Genomic DNA, 12659 nt, shown 5'->3' on the forward strand with positions numbered 1-12659 from the left:
GATCCCAGGGTCCTGGATCGAGCTCCACAACAAGCTCTCTGCTCAGCAGGGGGCCTGCTTCCCCCTGCCCCCTGACACCTTTCCCTCTGTCTGCCTCTCTGCCTACTTGTGAACTCTCTCTGTCAAATTAATTAATTAATTAATTAATTAAAATTTTTGAATTAAAAATATATATGTAAAAGAACCAAACAGAAGGTGAAAATATTAAAGTCATAGGTGTTTAGGAGAGGATACATGGTCCCTGTGAAGCCCACAGGTAAGTTTTCATAAAGCAGATGGATTTTGAGGTAGAACTTAAAATAGACACATGTGAGCAGGTGCACATGAGGATTCTCAGGGCAGGTGGGACAGTTTACATTTAACTATTATTTATTCACCTACCACGAGCCAGGCTCTGTGCCTGGGTCCAGGAATCTAATAAACAAAGAGGCACACTCCCTGCCATGGGGCGCCCACAGTTGGAGACAATGGAAGTCAAAATGAAGAGGATTGTTGGGGACAGCCAGCACATGCACAAGAGCATGAGTACAGAGGACTAGGTTCAAGAGCTGTTGAGTCAAGTTCTGTCTCTCCTGAGCACTTGTTGTATTTGTAGTATGTGATAAGTCATTTGATTTTGCTCTGTGGAGTATTTCATGAAGGTGATTTGTCATTAGACCTGTTCAGTTAGCAAGATTCCCTTCTGCATTCAGGAGATTACACAGAAAGCTGGGCTCTTGAAGACAGTACTATTTCCTCTCCTTTCTTATTTCCCCCATCCTAACAAAGCCAGAGTGAGTGACCCTGCTATACCTTATATTCCTGGCCCTTTCCTACCATCAGCTGTGTCTCGGTGACAATCAGCATATTGCAAGCAAGACTCATCCCTGTGGGTCTGCCTCTTCTGGCACTCTATCTGGTGATGACTTCTTTTTTGCTTTTACAGGTGACGACAATGCCAGAATATTTGAGGAAGAGGTTTGGTGGCTTTCAGATCCAGCTCCTCCTTGATATTCTGTACTTATTCCTCTATATCTTTAATAAGATCTCAGTGAGTTGTGTAAAAGTCAGCCCAAGAAAGAAAACAGAGGTGAACAAAAATTCAGTAGGCAGGAGATGCTAGATGGGTCTCAGCAGTTCACTCTGGGACCCCACAAATTGCTTACGGCCTCTGCTATCTAAGTGAGAGGAGAGAAAAAAATAACTGAATAATACTTACAAAAAATAAAATCAGAGGCATCTTCTTTGTGCCCCAAGCCTAGGTTATATGTCCCTCCTTTGTATTTTCAGAGAACATTGGGCTTACCTGTGTCATGTCATTAGGTGATGTCATTCCTCTGCTTAAAACAATTCAAGAGTTTTCTACCACCCCTACAAGAAAACCTAAGCCCCTTGTTATGATCTGTAAGGATGTCGGGTTCTTGTCCCTGCCTCTCAGCCTTGTCTCCTGGTCTCCTCCCTCGTCATCAGGCTCTGGCCACACTGCCTGCCTTATTGTTTCTCAAACCCACCAAGCTTATTCCCACTTGAAGCCTTCAACACTTGCCCTACATTGTGTCTGGAATGTTCTTCCCTCAGATTTTTCAAATATCACCTCCTTGGCGAGGTCTTCCGTGGGTTTCATGAGATTCCATGAATCATGAGATTCCAGCCAATCTCTACTCCATTATTGGATTTTTATTTTCTCTGTAGTACTTGTTACCATGTGAAAGTGAGTTGTTTCCTTGATCATTATCTGTCTCCTCCACTTCAGTGCGAGCTTCTGTAGGTCCAGGGCCTTTCCTGGCTTCTTCACTACATTACCCACTATGCTGAGAAAATGATTAGCACTTAAGACATTCGATTCATGTTTTGGGGTTTCTGTTTTGTTTTTGTTTTTGTTTTAGTAACCAAATGAGTGTCACTTACCACACTGCATAGAATTGCCTATTTAGTATCTGTCACTAAATATAGGGTCCCTGAGGACAGCAGCCGAGTCTTAGTAACTCTTGTGTCTTCTAAACCCTGTTGAGTATCTACTATATTGGCACTTAGTAAACATTTGATGAATAAATGGATAGATGAATGTTGGGTTCCTTGTATCGCTACTCTGGAGACCACAATAACAAAGTAAGAGAAGAGCCAGTTAAATGATATTCACATGCTTTAAAATCAGTGCCAGCTAAGCCAAGGGTCAACAAATCTGGCCTGCAGTCCAATCAGCCTTGTCTTCTCCTTTGTTTGATCTAAGAATTTTTTTTTTTACAGTTTTAAATGGTTATGAAAAACAGAGACAAGTATGTGGCCTGCAGAGCCTACAGTATTTACTATCTGGTCTTTTCGAGAAAAAGCTTGCCAGGGCCTGATGGATGAGCTGACCTCTTTACCTTTTCCCAATGGCAGAACTGTAGGAACGGCTCTCTTTGCACACACTCCCTGCTACAATGCTCCAGGGAGGAAGAGGCTTAGTTTTGTCTGAACTGAGTTAACTGGATTAACCCAAGCCCTAAAGGGGCTGACGTTGCTGAACTCATGGGGCACAAGTCTTTCTGCCCAACAGAACTTGGGTAGATTTAGTCTCTATCCATTAGCAATAAAGTAGGTGTGCTAATCATAGACCACTTCCTGCAAATGGCTTCCAGGGTCTTTATGATACTGCTGTTGAATGAGCTGGAAATGAAAATGCAGCTTGTTGCCTGTGTACTTATTTCAGGTAGAGATCTGTACTGGTGCCATGTTCATGAGACTGGTTTGGGGGTTAGATGTCTATCTGGCCACCATAGTCTTGCTGACAGTTACTGGCGTTTATACCATCACAGATGAGGTTACTATAACCATGCACATATTTATATTGACACAAAAGCTCTCCTCTTATAGTGGAGTGGTAGTAGGCATTGAAGCAGGGAGTCTCCAGCTTTTGCATTTTTGCTAAGTCTATAGATCACATTGCTAGACCCAAGGGGGTGGAACAGTGAAAATAATTGTGGTGGGGTACCTAATTGGTTTCCTACCTCTAGAAATCAGATCAGGCCTGTGGGAGCTTTCCGAGGGCACTGGCAAGGAGGGCAGTGATCATGTGTGAGGTGGGCCACGGCCTGACACTTCAGACTGCCAGGTAATGGAGTAGAAGCAGAGAGGGGATGAGGCAGATGCAGCAGCTCTCGGCATCCCCGTCACCTGGTAAGCTGGTTGGGCCGTCAGATGGGATCTTTTATGTAGGCGGTTCTGTCCCAGAGTATCGCCCTACGTTTTGAGAGTGGAAGATCTCATCACTTGTTTTTTCCAGCCACAACGCAAATCAGAGATGCTGGTGAGTATCCCTGGCAGTCCACCACTATCTGAATGGGGAGAAGCAGGCTGGGAATGGAATGTACTCAGTCAATGGCTGTCAATGCACAAGGGAATGGAAGTTGGGGGCTTTTTCTCAGGGGACATTTGGTAATGTCTGGAGACATTTTCAGCATTCACAACTGGGAAGAGGGGTGGTTTCTATTGGTTTCTAGCAGAAAGAAGCCAGGGATGCTGCTAACTGTTGCTTCCAAACCGAGATTTTGTGAGTGAAATGTACTTTTTTTCCTTAGGAGAACTACCAGCTTTTCATTAATCCAAAAAGGGGAATGTAAAGGGAAACTGGAACATAGAAGGGCAAGATAAGAATCCAGCAAAAGGGGGCACCTGGGTGGCTCAGTGGGTTAAAGCCTCTGCCTTCGGCTCAGGTCATGATCCCAGGGTCCTGGGATCGAGCCCCGCATGGGGCTCTCTGCTCTGTGGGGAGCCTGCTAACTCCTCTCACTCTCTCTGCCTGCCTCTCTGCCTACTTGTGATCTCTGTCTGTAAAATAAATAAATAAAATCTTTAAAAAAAAAAGAATCCAGCAAAAGATCATGAGAGGTATTAAAGAGAGAAAACAGGATGTACAAAGACTGAACATTGTATTATAAGACCTACTGAGTTAAAGGTACAGAAGGTATAAATGGAGCAATCTGGGAGGAAGCAACACTGTAGAATAGAGACACAGAAATGACTTTCAGCAGGGAGTCTCAAATGTGGATTTTGTTTCTCTTTCTTCTACCTATTCAGGTTGTTTTGCAGCTGTGGTTTACTGATACCTTACATGCTGTTATTATGGTCCTGGAATCAATCATATTAATGGGTTTTGGTAAGTTAATCTTGGAAAACTGGGCCCCATAAGCGGAATCTTTGAATCTGATTGTCACCTAGGGCCACTTCAGCACCTTCTTCTCACAGACAAGGAGACTGAAGCCCTCAGAACCCAAGAGCATTGTCTCAGATCACCCAAGAAGTTGGGGGCGGGAAGTGGGCAGGAACTTCTGCTCACTTCAGAAGACCAAAGAGTCAAAGAGTCAAGAAACAGGAGTGGCAATGATAAACTCTAGTGTTTTGGGACAGTGTCAAGTGGCCCAACACACTCATCCCCACCTCTATGCCTCTGTCCATGTTCTTTCCCTCTAAGTAGAACACCCTCACTATTTCATCCATGTGGTTAAATCCACCCATCAATGTCAACAGAAGATCCACCCAACCTCCCCCGAGATGCTGTGATTCTATGATTATTCCATCCACATGTCTTTTTTCCTGTGGACTCACATCACTACCACATACCACTTAATATTCTGTGATACATATCCTGATTCTTCATTGATTGTGTCACATAACAAATCATACCTCCCAGCTCTCAAACTTCTTAAGAACAAAAACCACTGTGTCCTGCACATAATGTGCAGTCTGAGACACATGATTGGTGCTTATTAAGTAGTAAGAATGAAAATGATGGCTAATATGAATCAAGTATCAGGTACTGCTAGGTATTGCCTTATTTAATCACCACAGCCACCATGACGCATTACTGCTGTTGTTATCTCCATTTTACAGATGAGGAAAAGGAGTTACTCAGTTAAGTAACTTGCTCATGAGAACACCAAGAGCAGAACTCATAGCTGATCTCTAAGCACCAAAGTTCAACAGGTGATCTAATACAATATAGTATCTATAATGGCAGGTACACTTACCTTAATATGAAAGTTTCCTTCCACTAGGGTGAGATAATGACCTTAGGGAGGTTGGTGTTACGCACTGCTCCATGGGTCAGAGATTGATCTTACATAAATCTAGAAGGGAAAACTCTTGGCTTGGGTGTTGAAAAATTATTGAAATGATATGTGAATATGGTTGAAGGACTATGACTCCATAGAGCATATTGTTGAGCCCCACTGAATCAGAAATGATAGAATCAGAGTCACATAATCCTCAGTCTTACCATTTAGTAAGCATTTGTGTGCCATCAAGGATACTAAGTGCCTTAGTGCTGGAACACAAAATACATGTCAGGCATGAGCCAAGGAATTTTTTAATGATCTGAGAAGCAGCAAATAATTTGAGTGACAAAACTGTCTAAACTATAAAACACACTAAGTCATTGTATTTAATTGCATACGAGTATTAAATATCAACATTTTTTAAAACAGCCAAGTTCACCCCAATAGTTGAAAATGACATCCAGTTAAACTTTAAGAGCAGGTGGAATATTTCATTTAATGTTAGCAATTATATCTCTAAATAACTATATGTTCTTCACTGTTACAGACTGAATATTTGTCTCCCCCCAACAAAAATTCATATGTTGAAATCCTTACTCCCAATTGTGATGGGAGGTGGTACCTTTGGGAAGTGATTCGGTCTTGAGGGCAGAGCACTCATGAATGGCTTTATTATTCTTATAAAAGAGACCCTAGAGAACCCCCTCACTTTTCTACCATTTGAGGACACATTAAGAAGATGGCCATCTGTGAGCCAAGAAGGAGATTCTCACTAGATACCCAATCAGCCAGCACTTGATCTCAGACTTCCTAGCCTCTGGAGTGGTGGGAAGCAAATATATAGTTTATAAATCACTCAATCTATGGTATTTTGTTATAGCAGCCCAAACAGACTGACATTTTCTGAGAAATGTAATGGGATTTCTAAAATTGGGGCATTCATATTAGTTCTTCTGGTAAGTAAACTATTTTAAAGTATTGGAATAATTGTTTTCTTTTAAAAATATGCAAGAATTTATACACCCAAATGAGTGTTGTTCAAACTAGTCACCACGAGACCCCATGTATATATAATCATAATTTTTTATTTTTTATTATGTTCAGTTAGCCACTGTTTAGTACATCATCAGTTTTTCGATGTAGTGTTTAATGATTCATTAGTTATGTCTAACACCCAATGCTCATCCCAGCATGTGCCCTCCTTAATACCTATCACCCTGTTACCCCCTCCCCCCACTCCTTTCCCCTCTGAAACCCTCAGTTTGTTTCCTGGGGTCCATAGGCTCTCATGGTTCATCTCCCTCTCTGATTTCTCTGCCCTCAAATTTCCCTCCTTATGGTCCTCCAAACTATTGCTTATGTTCCACATATGAATGAAACCATATGATAATTGTCTTTCTCTGCTTGACTTACTTCACTTAGCATAATCCTCTCCAGTTTGATCCATGTCAGTACAAATGGTGGGTATTCATCTTTTCTGATGGCTGAATAATATTCCGTTGTATATATGTACCACATCTTCTTTATCCATTGATCTGTTGAAGGGCATCTTGGCTCCTTCCACAGTTTAGTTATTGTGAACATTGCTGCTATGAACATTGGAGTACATGTGCCCATTCTTTTCACTACATCTGTATCTTTGGGATAAATACCTAGTAGCGCAATTGCTAGGTCATAGGGTACCTCTATTCTTCAGATCTTGAGGAACCTCCATACTGTTTTCCAGAGTGGTTGTACCAGCTTGCATTCCCACCAACAGCATAAGAGGGTTCCCCTTTTCCCACATCCTCGCCAACATTTGTTGTTTCCTGTTTTGTTAATTTTTGCCATTCTAACTGGTGTGAGGTTGTAGCTCATTGTGGTTTTGATTTGAATTTCTCTGATGGCTAGTGATGCTGAGCATTTTTTCGTGTGTCTGTTACCCATCTGTATGTCTTCTTTGGAAAAGTGTCTGTTCATGTTTTCTGCTTATTTTCTGACTGGATCTTTTTTGGGGGTGGCGGGGGAGTAATGGCTATCCAGATTTTTTTAATTTAATTTAATTGTGTCTGTGTTTGAGAGTTGCATTTGAGAAGTTCTTTCTTTTTTTTTTAAAGATTTTATTTATTTATTTATTTGACAGGCAGAGATCACAAGTAGGCAGTGAGGCAGGCAGAGATATGAGGGGGGAGCAGGCTCCCCACGGAGCAGAGAGCCCAATGTGGGGTTCGATCCCAGGACTCTGGGATCATGACCTGAGCTGAAGGCAGAGGCTTTAACCCACTGGGCCACCCAGGTGCCCCGCATTTGAGAAGATCATTATAGATCTTAGATATCAGCCCTTCATCTATAATGTCATTTGCAAATATCTTCTCCCATTCCATGGGCTTCCCCTTAGTTTTGTTGACTGTTTCCTTTGCTCTGCAGAAACTTTTTATCTTGATGAGGTTCAAGAAGTTCATTTTTGCTTTTCTTTTACTTGTCTTTGGAGGCGTGTCTTGAAGGAAGTTACTGTGACTGATGTCTAAGAGGTTACTGCCTATGTTCTCCTCTAGGACTTTGATGGATTCCTGTCTCACATTGAGGTCTTGCATCCATTTGGAGTATATCTTTGTGTAGAATGTAAAGGAATGGTCTAGTTTCATTATTCTATATGTAGCTGCCCAATTTTCCCAGTACCACTTATTGAAGAGATTGTCTTTTCTCCATTGGATATTATTTTCCTGATCTATCAAAGATTAGTTGACCATAGAGTTGAGGGTCCATTTCTGGAGTCTCTATTCTGTTCCATTGATCTATGTGTCTGTTTTTATGCCAATACCATGCTGTCTTGGTGATGACAGCATTGTAATATAGCTTCAAATCAGGCAACATGATGCCCCCAGCTTTGCTTTTTTTTTTTTTTTTTTTCATCATTCCCTTGGTGACCTGGGGTCTGTTCTGTTTCTGTACAAATTTTAGGATTGTTTGTTCTAGCTCTTTGAAAAATGCCAATGGTATTTTAATAGTGATGGCATTGAAAGTGTACATTGCTCACGGCAGGATAAACATTTTAAAAAACTCACACAGGTAAACAAATAAAAATGTACATGGTGAGAGGGTTGGGAGTCAAGATGGCAGAGAAGTAGCAGGCTGAGACTACTTCAACTAGCAGGAGATTAGCTAGATAGGTTATCTAAAGAGTGCAAACACCTACAAATTCAATGGGAGATCAAAGAGAAGAAGAACAGCAATTCTAGAAACAGAAAAACAACCACTTTCTGAAAGGTAGGACTGGCGGAGAACTGAATCCAAAGCGATGGGAAGATAGACCGTGGGGGGAGGGGCCAGCTCCTGGCAAGCAGCAGAGCAGCGAGGCACAAAATTGGGGCTTTTAAAAGTCGGCTCCGCTGAGGGACATCGCTCCAGAGGCTAAACCGGGGTGAAGCCCACACGGGGTCATCAGGGGTGTCTGAGTGTCGCAGAGCTTGCAGGTTTTAGAACGGGGAAGTCGGCTACACAGACAGAGCCAAGGAGTGAGCTCACAGCTCGGGGTTACCTTGAACCTGTCGCAGGCTCAGTGAGCTTGGAGCGTGGCCGGAGGCCAGGGAGACAGAAGTAAATGGGCACTGTTCTCTGAAGGCGCACTGAGGAGTGGGGCCCAGGCTCTAGGCTCCTCCAGGCTGGAGACCAGGAGGCCGCCATTTTCATTCCCATTCTCCGGAACTCTACGGAAAGCACTCAGGGAACAAAAGCTCCCAAAAGGGAACCCTAGTGGATTACTCAGCCCAGCCCCTGGTAAAGGGTGGTGCAATTCTGCCTGGGGCAAAGACACTTTGGAATCACTACAACAGGCCCCTCCCCCAGAAGATCAACAACAAATCCAGCCAGGACCAAGTTCACCTACCAAGGAGTGCAGGTTCAATACCAAGGAGAGCAGCAGAATTCCAGAGGAGAAAGCAAAGCACAGAACTCATGGCTTTCTCCCCATGATTCTTTAGTCTTGCAGTTAATTTAATTTTTTCTTCTTTTTCAATTTTTTTTCTCTTCTTCTGCTAAATTTTTTTTAACTTTTACCCTTTTCTTTTTTAACTTTTTTTAACTAGTTTATCTAATATATATATATTCTTTTTTATATTTTTTCTTTATCCGTTTTCTTTTTTTAATTGTTTCTTTTCTTTTTTTTTTTTTTTTTCTTTCTGAACCTCTTTTTATCCCCTTTATCCCCCCTCACGATTTGGGATCTCTTCTGATTTGGTTAAAGCATATTTTCCTGGGGTCGTTGCCACCCTTTTAGTATTTTACTTGCTCCTTCATATACTCTTATCTGGACAAAATGACAAGGCGGAAAATTTCACCACAAAAAAAAAAGAACAAGAGGCAGTACCGAAGGCTAGGGACCCAATCAATACAGACATTGGCAATATGTCAGATCTAGAGTTCAGAATGACAGTTCTCAAGGTTCTAGCCGAGCTTGAAAAAGGCATGGAAGATATTAGGGAAACCCTCTCGGGAGACATAAAAGCCCTTTCTGGAGAAATAAAAGAACTAAAATTAACCAAGTTGATATCAAAAAAGCTATTAATGAGGTGCAATCAAAAATGGAAGCTCTCACTGCTAGGATAAATGAGGCAGAAGAAAGAATTAGCGATATAGAAGACCAAATGACAGAGAATAAAGAAGCTGAGCAAAAGAGGGACAAATAACTACTGGACCACGAGGGGAGAATGCAAGAGATAAGTGACACCATAAGACGAAACGACATTAGAATAATTGGGATCCCAGAAGAAGAAGAAAGAGAGAGGGGAGCAGAAGGTATACTGGAGAGAATTATTGGAGAGAATTTCCCCAATATGGCAAAGGGAACAAGCATCAAAATCCAGGAGGTGTAGAGAACCCCCCTCAAAATCAATAAGAATAGGTCAACACCCGTCACCTAATAGTAAAATTTACAGGTCTTAGTGACAAAGAGAAAATCCTGAAAGCAGCCCGGGAAAAGAAGTCCATAACATGCAATGGTAAAAATATTAGATTGGCAGCAGACTTATCCACAGAGACCTGGCAGGCCAGAAAGAGCTGGCATGATATATTCAGAGCACTAAATGAGAAAAACATGCAGCCAAGAATACTATATCCAGCTAGGATATCATTGAAAATAGAAGGAGAGATTACAAGCTTCCAGGACAAACAAAAACTGAAAGAATTTGCAAACATCAACCCAGCTCTACAGGAAATATTGAAAGCGGTTCTCTAAGCAAAGAGAGAGCCTAAAAGTAGTAGATCAGAAAGGAACAGAGACAATATACAGTAACAGTCACCTTACAAACAATACAATGGCACTAAATTCATATCTCTCAATAGTTACCCTGAATGTTAATGGGCTAAATGCTCCAATCAAAAGACACAGGGTATCAGAATGGATAAAAAAAAAAACCATCTATATGTTGCCTACAAGAAACTCATTTTAAACCCGAAGACAACTCCAGATTTAAAGTGAGGGGGTGGAAAAGAATTTACCATGCTAATGGACATCAGAAGAAAGCAGGAGTGGCAATCCTTATATCAGATCAATTAGATTTTAAGCCAAAGACTATAATAAGAGATGAGGAAGGACACTATATCATACTCAAAGGGTCTGTCCAACAAGAAGACCTAACAATTTTAAATATCTATGCCCTCAACATGGGAGCAGCCAACTATATAAACCAATTAATAACAAAATCAAAGAAACACATTAACAATAATACAATAATAGTAGAGGACTTTAACACTCCCCTCACTGAAATGGACAGATCACCTAAGCAAAAGATCAACAAGGAAATAAAGGCCTTAAACGACACACTGGACCAGATGGACATCACAGATATATTCAGAACATTTCATCCCAAAGCAACAGAATACACATTCTTCTCTAGTGCACATGGAACATTCTCCAGAATAGATCACATCCTCAGTCCTAAATCAGGCCTCAACCGGTATCAAAAGATTGGGATCATTCCCATATTTTCAGACCACAATGCTCTGAAGCTAGAACTAAATCACAAGAGGAAATTTGGAAAGAACCCAAATACATGGAGACTAAACAGCATCCTTCTAAAGAATGAATGGGTCAACCAGGAAATTAAAGAAGAATTGAAAAAATTCATGGAAACAAATGATAATGAAAACACAATGGTTCAAAATCTGTAGGATACAACAAAGGCAGTCCTGAGAGGAAAAATATAGTGGTTCAAGCCTTTCTCAAGAAACAAGAAAGGTCTCAGGTACATAACCTAACCCTACACCTAAAGGAGCTGGAGAAAGAACAAGAAAGAAACCCTAAATCCAGCAGGAGAAGAGAAATCATAAAGATCAGAGCAGAAATCAATGAAATAGGAACAACAAAAAAAAAAATAGAACAAGTCAACGAAACTAGGAGCTGGTTCTTTGAAAGAATTAATAAGATTGATAAACCCCTGGCCAGACTTCTCAAAAAGAAAAGAGAAAGGACCTAAATAAATAAAATCATGAATGAAAGAGGAGAGATCACAACTAACACCAAAGAAATACAGACAATTATAAGAACATACTATGAGCAACTCTATGCCAACAAATTTGACAATCTGGAAGAAATGGATGCATTCCTAGAGACATGTAAACTACCACAACTGAACCAGAAAGAAATAGAAAGCCTGAACAGACCCATAATGAGTAAGGAGATTGAAACAGTCATCAAAAATCTCCAAACAAACAAAAGCCCAGGGCCAGACGGCTTCCCGGGGGAATTCTACCAAACATTTAAAGAAGAACTAATTCCTATTTTCCTGAAACTGTTCCAAAAAACAGAAATGGAAGGAAAACTTCTAAACTCATTTTATGAGGCCAGCATCACCTTGATCCCCAAACCAGACAAGGATCCCATCAAAAAAAGAGAACTACAGACCAATATCCTTGATGAACAGAGATGCAAAAATTCTCACTAAAATACTAGCCAATAGGATTCAACAGTACATGAAAAGGATTATTCACCACGATCAAGTGGGATTTATTCCAGGGCTGCAAGGTTGGTTCAATGTCTGCAAATCAATCAATGTGATACAACACATTAATAAAAGAAAGAACAAGAACCATATGATACTCTCAATAGATGCTGAAAAAGCATTTGACAAAGTACAGCATCTCTTCCTGATCAAAACTCTTCAAAGTACAGTGATAGAAGGCACATACCTTAATATCATCAAAGCCATCTATGAAAAACCCACCGCAAATATCATTCTCAATGGAGAAAAACTGAAAGCTTTTCTGCTAAGGTCAGGAACAAGGCAGGGATGTCCATTATCACCACTGCTATTCAACATAGTACTAGAAGTCCTAGCCTCAGCAATCAGACAACAAAAGGAAATTAAAGGCATCCAAATTGGCAAAGAAGAAGTCAAACTATCACTCTTTGCAGATGAAAGACTCCACTCCAAAACTGCTAGAACTTGTACAGGAATTCAGTAAAGTGTTAGGATATAAAATCAATGTGAAGAAATCAGTTGCATTTCTCTACACCAACAACAAGACAGAAGAAAGAGAAATTAAGAAGTTAATCCCATTTACAATTGCACCCAAAACTATAAGATACCTAGATATAAACCTAACCAAAGAGGCTAAGAATCTATACTCAGAAAACTATAAAGTACTCATGAAAGAAATTGAGGAAGA

The 12659-nt window shown here is 40.9% G+C and overlaps 1 pseudogene; it reads left to right on the plus strand.

Annotated features, from left to right (window-relative positions):
* Nucleotides 1–234: 234 nt before the first annotated feature.
* Nucleotides 235–12659, plus strand: part of LOC101673900 — a 45489-nt pseudogene continuing 33064 nt past the window's right edge.

Source organism: Mustela putorius, unplaced genomic scaffold (genome assembly GCF_011764305.1).
Source record: "Mustela putorius furo isolate JIRA1106 unplaced genomic scaffold, ASM1176430v1.1 tig00003858_pilon_pilon_pilon, whole genome shotgun sequence".
In the NCBI taxonomy this organism is placed as follows: Eukaryota; Metazoa; Chordata; class Mammalia; order Carnivora; family Mustelidae; genus Mustela; species Mustela putorius.